Here is an 8,946-nt window from a genome sequence, read left to right as displayed (position 1 = left end):
TAGTGAGTGGATGGAGCGTGTGTGTGTGTATGTGTGTATGTTGTGTGTATGTGTGTGTGTTGTGTGTATATTGTGTGTGTGTGTACCTCCTCGCGGTGCCGGATGGGCAACTCTGTCGTGGACAGTGCTGTGGGGGGAGGGTCAATTCCGATTGGCTCCTCCCCTCATGGCGTCTGTGTCCACCACAGTGGCTAAACGGGGGCTCTGGACGGGTGCGAGGGGCTGGTAACCCCTCCACCTTCAATTAATTACCACGAAACCACGAGTTAAACTGAAATATGAAACTAATAAGCTTGTGCCTGAGGCCCCGGGGGGACAGGCGTCTATGACGTCTCCTGGTCAAACCCCAATTGGCGGAGCCAGGAGATTGAATCTCTACCCTCGGGGCTCCTCCAGAAACAACGAAAAGCCACTACGGATGGCCACGTGGAATGTTCGAACATTCACTGCGGAGGAGAGGCTGCCACTCCTCTGTCGGGAGCTAGACCGGTACCACCTGGATCTCTGTGGCATTCAGGAGGTCCGGTGGACCGGTTCTGGCTCCTGCCACCATGAGGGGTGGACAGTCCTCTACTCGGGGCAGCAGACTGCCAAACAACAGGGTGTGGCTCTTCTTTTGAACAAAAGAATGAAGGGGGCGTGGGAGCGTGACGGTGAGGTGTGGGAAGCTGTAAGCCCCAGGCTACTTTGGGCTCGCCTTCCCATCAACCGGAGGCGAGGAGTGGTGGTCGTGGTTACTTATGCCCCCACCGAAGACGAACATCCGTGGAGGGATGCAGGAAAAGCCGATGAGTCAGATGCCTTCTATGACCTCCTGTCACAGGTGCTGGCTAAAGTGGCACCTCGGGATAGAGTCATCATGTTGGGTGACTTCAATGCTCGAGTTGGTCATGATGCTGGCACCTGGTCTGGAGTGATTGGAGGGCATGGGCCAGATCAGCTTAATAACAACGGTAGGAGGCTGCTAGATTTTTGTGCAGCCCATGGGCTTGTAATTATCAACACGCTGTTCCGACATCGGCGCATCCACACAACATCATGGATGCATGCCGGGTCCAAGCAAGAACATCTGCTGGACTACATAGTGACGGACCAGCGTATGCGAGCCCATGTCCTTGACACCAGGGCCTACCGTGGAGCTGATCTGCCCTCTGACCATCGACTAGTCATCTGTAAGATGCGCCTGCCATTCTTCCACTCCGGTGGTGGGTGTACACTCAGGACCCCATTCCAACCTAGAGTGGCCTGGTCTCAGTTATCTGATGAAAGTTGCAAGCGAGAATTTCATCATCGCTTGCGGCTGGGATTGGCATCGTCCCCGACTCCTCCTGATGTCGAGGGTAAATGGGCGAGGTTTAGGACTGCGACTCATGCAGCTGCAATGGCTGCTTTGGGTACGCGGTCCAGACCTGCCCAGACACCCTGGATGACAGAGGAGTTGTTCAGGATGGTTGAGACAAAGCGACAGGCCCACTGTCATCAGCTACAGAATCCCACGTCAGAGAATGAGGAGGCTTACCGCAGCCTTCGCTCGGAGGTTCGGAGAGCCGTGAGGCACTGCAAGGATGGGTGGTGGTCGCGGGTTGCTGAGGAGATGGAGTCTGCCTCAGTGGCCCGTGATCACAAATCTCTATTTAACTCCATCAAAAAAGTAACCTGCAGCGCCACACCTATTACCATCATTAGGGGAAAAAACGGTGATCCAATTTCCGACCCCCAGGAACAGGTTCGCAGATTTGCTGAGCATTTCTGTGAGGTCCTGGGGGAGGGAAAATCCCTCAGCCAGGAAAACATCGTGGCACAAAGTGAGGATGACCCTGCTGAGGCTGCGGTGCCTCAAATATTGGATGAAGTCACCCCCTGTGAGTGGCTGGCTGAGGTGCCATCTGCTGAGGAAGTATTGAAGGCGATCCGGAGTCTGAGACCAGGAAAGGCAGCGGGCCGAGATGATCTCCCAAGCGAAATGCTGATGGAGGGTGGCGTTTGTGCACAGACTGCCCTATATGACATCATAACAACAGTCTGGACCACTGGACGGGTTCCGCAGGATTGGAAGGATGCCCTGGTGGTCCCCCTTTTTAAGAAGGGGGACCGCACAGACTGTAACAACTACAGGGGCATCTCACTCCTCAGTGTGCCGGGAAAGGTCCTGGCAAGGATTATTCAGCATCGCCTTGCCAGGCACGCTGAGGAGAGGCTTGCAGAGCCCCAATGCGGTTTCAGGAAAGGGCGGTCCTGCACAGATGCCATATTTTCTGTCCGTCTGCTACAGCAGAGGTGTAGGGAATTCCAACAAGACCTACATCTCTGCTTTATTGACCTGGTCAAGGCCTATGATACCATCAGTAGGCCTGGGCTCTGGGTCGTTCTTCGTGCTTTTGGAGTACCTGACCCTCTGCTCACGATCGTTAAGGACCTTCATGATGGTGAGCGGGCCCGGGTAAAACTACGTGGCCGGGAGTCAGAGCCATTCCCTGTACACCTTGGGGTGCGACAGGGATGTCCTCTGGCTCCCACATTATTTAACATCTATTTTGACCACGTAGTTCGTGAAGCCTTCAATAGCTGTACCGGGGGAATCTCCATATGGTACAGATATAATGGGAGGCTAATCGATGCCCGGGTGCGGTCAAGGGATGGCTCCCTATTGCTCAACCGCGTTATGTATGCTGATGATTTGGTAATAGCTGCTCAGTCAGAGGAGGAGTTGGAGACGCTGCTGCTGAGACTGGAGCGTGCCACTAAGAGGTGGGGCCTTACCATCAGCCCCACCAAAACTAAGCACCTGCCTGGGTATTTTGTACCATCGGACACTCCACCCCCACAACTCCCAATCGGTGATGGGGCAGTTGTGGAGAGAGTGGAGAGTTTCCCATACCTGGGCAGTGTGCTTATGACTGGCTCCAGTTTAACAGCAGAGGTCTCACTCCGAATCAGTCGAGCGGCAATATCTTTTCATCGGTTGCGTAACGCTGTGTGGAAGCTACCTGGTCTGTCGCTCCGCACTAAGCTTCAGGTCTTCTCGGCCACGGTCATTCCCTCCCTTCTCTACGCTTGCGAAACGTGGACCCCCCTAATGGAACATCTTCGCCGGTTAGAAACATTTAGGCTGGCCTGCCTACGTTCCATCCTGGGTTTAACCAGACTGGATTGTGTGAGGAGCTCACAAATCCTTGAAAGATCTGGGCAGGGTCCCATCGGTGAGCTCCTCCGGCAGGCAAGTCTGCGATGGCTGGGTCATGTAGCCCGCATGCCCAGCCACCGCATGCCGAAACAGCTTTTGTTTGGCCGGATTGAGGGGGCTAAGCGGGCGCGGCACGGGCTAGAGAAGAGATGGAGTGATGTGGTACAGGAGGACGTGGAGCTGAGTGGACTTGCCGATGACTGGTACCAGCGGTGTCAAGATCGGCCTCTGTGGAGGAGGCTCGTGAAGGATGCTACTGGGCAGTTGGAGGCAGTCGCCCTCCAACAACAACGGAGGGCGGAGGAGCGACGCTCACAACAGCGAGCGGAGCGCCGGGTGGCTAAAGCACAGCAGGTTGGCACAGTAGGGGGCACAGGTGGTGCATCAGCCAGTCATCTCAGTCAGTCGACCCGTGGCACCTGGGTCTGCCCCGTGACCTCCTGCCAGCGGGCGTTCGACACTTCACGTGGCCTCAGGGTGCACATAGCCTGGCACAAGCGTCGTGGTGACGTCACCGCCACTTAGTGGCGAATGGCGGTTGTTGTTGTTGTTGTGTGTATGTGTGTGTATGTGTGTATGTGTGTGTGTGTATGTGTGTGTATGTGTGTATGTATGTGTGTATGTGTGTGTATGTGTGTGTATGTGTGTGTATGTGTGTGTGTGTCTGTGTGTGTGTGTATATGTGTATTGTGTGCGCACGTTGAACTTCTTTCCGCGGCGTACGTAGTCGAACCGGGCTTCAATTCCGTTCATTCATTTTAGTTTTTCGGAGTAAAGACTCGCCCCCACTAAAGAGGGCGTCCCAATAAATTGGCAGTGTAAATTAAACGCTGGTAGTCCTACCTATAACATCAAGACGCGTATAAAAAAATACATAAAAATGAGGGTACATATAGAATGAGAATAAAATAATAAATTGATAAAATAAAATAACTCAATAATATTCTCACGACGTTTCGGCAACAACACAAGCGGCCTTCATCACGTCATCAGGTGATGAAGGCCGCTTGTATTGTGGCCGAAACGTCGTGAGAATATTATTGTGTTATTTTATTTGATCAATTTATTATTTTATTCTCATTCTACGTGACTTTACCGAAAGAACCAAAGAAGATTAATCCTTGCAGTCACGAAAGCTTTAAATCGAAATGAGGGTACATACTCAAGGAAGAGCTAAAAGGGGGGTACAAATGTAGGTCTTGCGGAGTTTCCTGAACTGTTGATGTGCTCGGAGCCAACCTGAGGGCCGGTGTAAGAGAGCTCCAGACCTGAGGCGCCATGCTCAAGAAGGCCCCTGCTACCGCCCAGCACAGAGTGAAAGATTCCAGGTTGTTGCTGACAGGGCCCGGCCTGAGGAGCGCACGGTGTGTGTCTACCAGACGTGGTCTGGGGGGGGGAGGGGGGCAGACGGGACTGCAGGCACCGAGGACCAAAGTCGTTTTGAGCTTCGTGAGACATTGCAGTCAATTTTAATTGTATCCCATAGCTGCCTGGTAAGCCAGTGCAGAACACGGAGCGTTGGTTTCATGCTCTTGAAACGGCTGACGCATCTTAAGGGGCCGTCCATAAATTACGTCACGCGATTTTGGACGATTTTTGACCCCCCCCCACCCCTCGTCACACGGCGTTACAAAAAGTCAGACCACCGCCCTCAAATATGACGTCACAAAGCTCTGCCCCCCCCCAAAAAAAATATAAAACATGCTAAATCGCTTTAAACTATTGTCATTGTAGTGCGTATTTAATGTGGCGCTGCACTCTGATGTTGTAGGAGAAAACATTTATTAAAAAGTATATTTAATTAAGTAGCACGTGTTGTCTATAGTTATTTTAAGTTACGCATTTTGATGTGACGTCAAATTTCTCAAACCCCCCCCCCCTCGTCCCACATCGTCACAAATGTCTGACCGCCCCCCCCCCAGGTGCGTGACGTCATTTATGGACGGCCCCTAAGCATGCGGGCAGCCGCATTCTGCACCAGCTGCAGTTTCCGAACCAGTCCACGAGGCAGGTCGGCACACAAAACATTTCCGTAATCCAGACGCGTTGACTCAAATGCGTGACCAAGTGCTTCGAGATCACTCGCGGATAAGAGGGGCCGCAGCTCCCGGATCACTCTTAGGTGATAGGACCTCGCTTTGGGCAGAGACACAACCTGAGGGCGTATGGTGAAGCTACGATCGAACGGTGCACCCAGGTTGTGGCCCACTGTTACAGGGAGAGGGAGTGCTCCATTAATTGATGGAGGCTCAAGCTCCCCCTGTCCCATCTTCAGTCGACTCTCTGACCCTACAACAAGGCCGTAGCCATATAGTCAATATTGGGGGGGACCAAAACTTCCAGGGGGTCTGGGGTCCCCCCCCCCCAGAAAATTACCTAAATTTGAAAACGAATTTCCTGCCTAAAAGATTTTTAAAATATCACTAGCACATAGGATAAAAAAAAAATACAATAAGGTCTAGTAGTGTATTGTATTACATTGCTCTGTTTTTTTCTTTTTTACCATTTCTTGTTTCATCATTTGTAATGGTAGAGATTATGGATTAATAAAGTACAACCATAGCCACAATCATATAAACAGAAATCTATTTTATAGCAATATATTGGGGGGGGGGGGCATTTTGAGCATATTATAATATTGGGGGGGATGTGTCCAACTCAATATATTATAATTGCGGCCTTGCCCTACAATCATCAGCTTCGTCTTGTCAGGATTCAACATTAGCCAGTTCTGCTGGATCCATGCAGGCTACCTCTGCCAGACAGTCTGCTAAGCAGGCGAGAGCTGCATCTGGGTCACCTGAGAAGGAGACTTAAATCTGGGTGTCATCGGCGTACTGATGGCACTGTAACCCGGGCCTCCGGATCATAGCTCCCAGCGGCCTAACGTAGACATTGAATAAAAGGGGAGATAAGACTGACCCCTGCGGGTTCAGCAGGGAGCAGCAGCTCGGGGGAAGGAAAACAAACTAAAGACAAAAGCGCAATGATGTCAAATCCCCCTTCCCCCCAAAGCTCTGCGGCCCTCTATATATGAAGGTGTTATCAAACAATCAAGTGGAATTTACCCCCTGGATATGGGCAGGACTGATTCCTTCCCTGTTTAAGTCTGGGATAATTGTTTTTTCACTTACTCTTTGGATCTTTCGGTAAAGTCACGTAGGTATACCTACGTCGGTATACCCACGTGACTTTACCGAAAGAACCAACGAGTATGGATTCCTGCAGTCACGAAAGCTTCAAATCACGATTGTTTTTTCACTTGTGAATATGTGTGTTCACAGCCTATACATGACTAAATCACGCGAAAAGCGCCCGATCTGGTAATATCTCGCAAGCGAAGTGGGGTCGAGCCTCCATAGTGCACAGGTGAGTGACCACCGTGCATAACAGGCGTTATAGGCTGCTGCGTGGCAACATGACGAGCAGCAGAGGGCAGTGCAGCAGTGCCCATCGTTGCAATGAACTTCTACGCTCCCACGTCGATGCTCTCCGCCTTCACCAAACTGGCGACTGTTGATACCGGCGTGGTGAAGTATGGTCAATCAACACGCCTGGCCCTTCACGTGGCAGCGGATTGACATGTGCACGTTATTTATTACTGCCATGAAACGGAACAGCTTAATAGTGCTTATGCAGTAGATGTTTAACGTATAGCCAAGTGATATGTCCCAAGAACACATTCCTGCGGAGGGAGGAGCTGGTAGGAACGTTGGGTTGCTCGGTCAATGGCCAGGGTCAACGGCGGCACCACCACGTGGTGTATTCCGCAAATACGCCCGACTGTGAGGGCGGGCACAAGCCGGCGTGAGTAGGTTAAACGTTGAGTTTTATAAGGGCACCACGGGGTGACCAGCCCCTCCCCACCCAGCCCCTCCCCACCCAGCCCCACCCCACCCAGCCCCTCCCCACCCTGCCCCTCCCTCCCTACCCTCCCCTCTCCACCCAGCCCCACCCCTCCCATTTTTGGATGCACGACGGACGGACGGACACAATAATCCCCTGTGGGCTGGTGGTGTAACCAGGAGGTTCCTACCAGTGAATGTTACGTCTGTCTGTGTCACCGCGTCGGTGTCCACGGTCGTGCTGCTGTGCCACTCCCCGATGTGTTTTCGGGTCGTGCCGCCGCGTTCCGTTCGGCGCGATGTCCAACATTTCACTCCCAAGTGAATGTGTCCGTTCGTCCATAGAAATTGTGGGGAATACCCCCACGCCACTTTCACGCACATTACTGAACGTTGACCCTTTCACGCACGTTACTGAACGCTACCACTCACCCTTTCACACACATTACTGAACGCTACCACTCACCCTTTCACACACATTACTGAACGCTACCACTCACCCTTTCACACACATTACTGAACGCTACCACTCACCCTTTCACACACATTACTGAACGCTAACCACTCACCCTTTCACACACGTTACTGAACCCTAACCCTTTCACACACGTTACTGAACCCTCACCCTTTCACACACGTTACTAAACTCCCAGCACTGCTTTCCACAAAACTACCAACACCTGTGGGGCGAAAAGCACCACAGTTTTGGGGGCAAGTTTGGCAGCGGAGTTACTTCAAAACGTGCTTAGGCACGTGCCTAAGGCGTGCGGCCCCGTGCACGCCCTAAAAGGCCCGGAGTAAATGGAGGCTCACTTAGGAGGCTGGCACCGTCGTAAAGGGGAGGCCACATCCACCGTGGCGCACAAACCCTCCGTGCGCAGTCGCTCTAGAGTTTGGCCGTTGCACACAATTCTGTCGCTTTGGATTGCGCTCTTGACAGAGAAAGCTTTCCTCACCGCTTCCTGCCTGCCCCTCGTTAGGCAACGTCTCTCTGTTCCTCCCTCCTGCGAGTATCTCGCCCCCGAGAATTGCATTCCCGATCGCATGGTGCCCTTCGCACCTCTCGCCCCTGGCCCCAGTTCGCGTGTTAGAGGAACGAAGGTCCGCGGAAGGGAATGTCGCAGGAGCTACCTCTTGGTAACTAACGCCTTCCAAAGTGATCACCGAAGAGCCGGACGTCGGTAAAGGGCGGCCCGGGGACAACTGCCACTCGATGCCCACCGAATTCGGCAAACTCTGGCGCCTGCATAAGCCACCACGTGATATAGGTAGGGCCAGCTAGTGGGGGGGGGGGTTGTTGATGCTAGGCTTGGACCCTCCACCCGCACAGCGTTCGCAAGGCTGTTGGGCCAAGCACCGTCAACAACACACACGCCACAGTGATCCACAACGGCTCGGGCACCAACAGCAGTGACCCGCCGCCGATCTCCACCTTTTTTCAAAGGCAGTAGAAAGAATGCCGAGATTACCTCCCGGCATTCTTTCTCAGTGCTCGAGGATCTTGATTTCGCAGATGACATAGCTCTGCCCTCTTCTAAACAAACCCATATGTGGGAGAAACCAACTCGGTTGAGCCAGTTTGATGATCAACTAGGCCTGCGGATAAATGTAGAAAATACCCCCCCCCCCCCAAATTTTTTTTTTAAATAAACACGGTAACAACAACAACAAATACAACAATCAAGGGAAACCCACTGGAACAGATTTGATAGCTTTACGTAAATTGGCGCTGTAATAAGCAAATAAAACTGCACCTCAAAAGACATCGAATCCAGGCTAAGCAAAGCAAGGCACACCTTTTTCCAACTGAGAAACATCTGGAAGTCTGGCCAATGCAGTTTAAAGACCAAGGTACGAATATACCACGGCAATGTAAAATCAGTGTTGTTGTACAATAGTGAAAGTTGGAGAACCACC

Source organism: Petromyzon marinus, chromosome 46 (genome assembly GCF_048934315.1).
Source record: "Petromyzon marinus isolate PM22_M1 ecotype Great Lakes invasive population chromosome 46, UKy_Petmar_22M1.pri1.0, whole genome shotgun sequence".
NCBI lineage: Eukaryota > Metazoa > Chordata > Hyperoartia > Petromyzontiformes > Petromyzontidae > Petromyzon > Petromyzon marinus.
Note: the sequence above shows the minus strand (reverse complement) of the source record.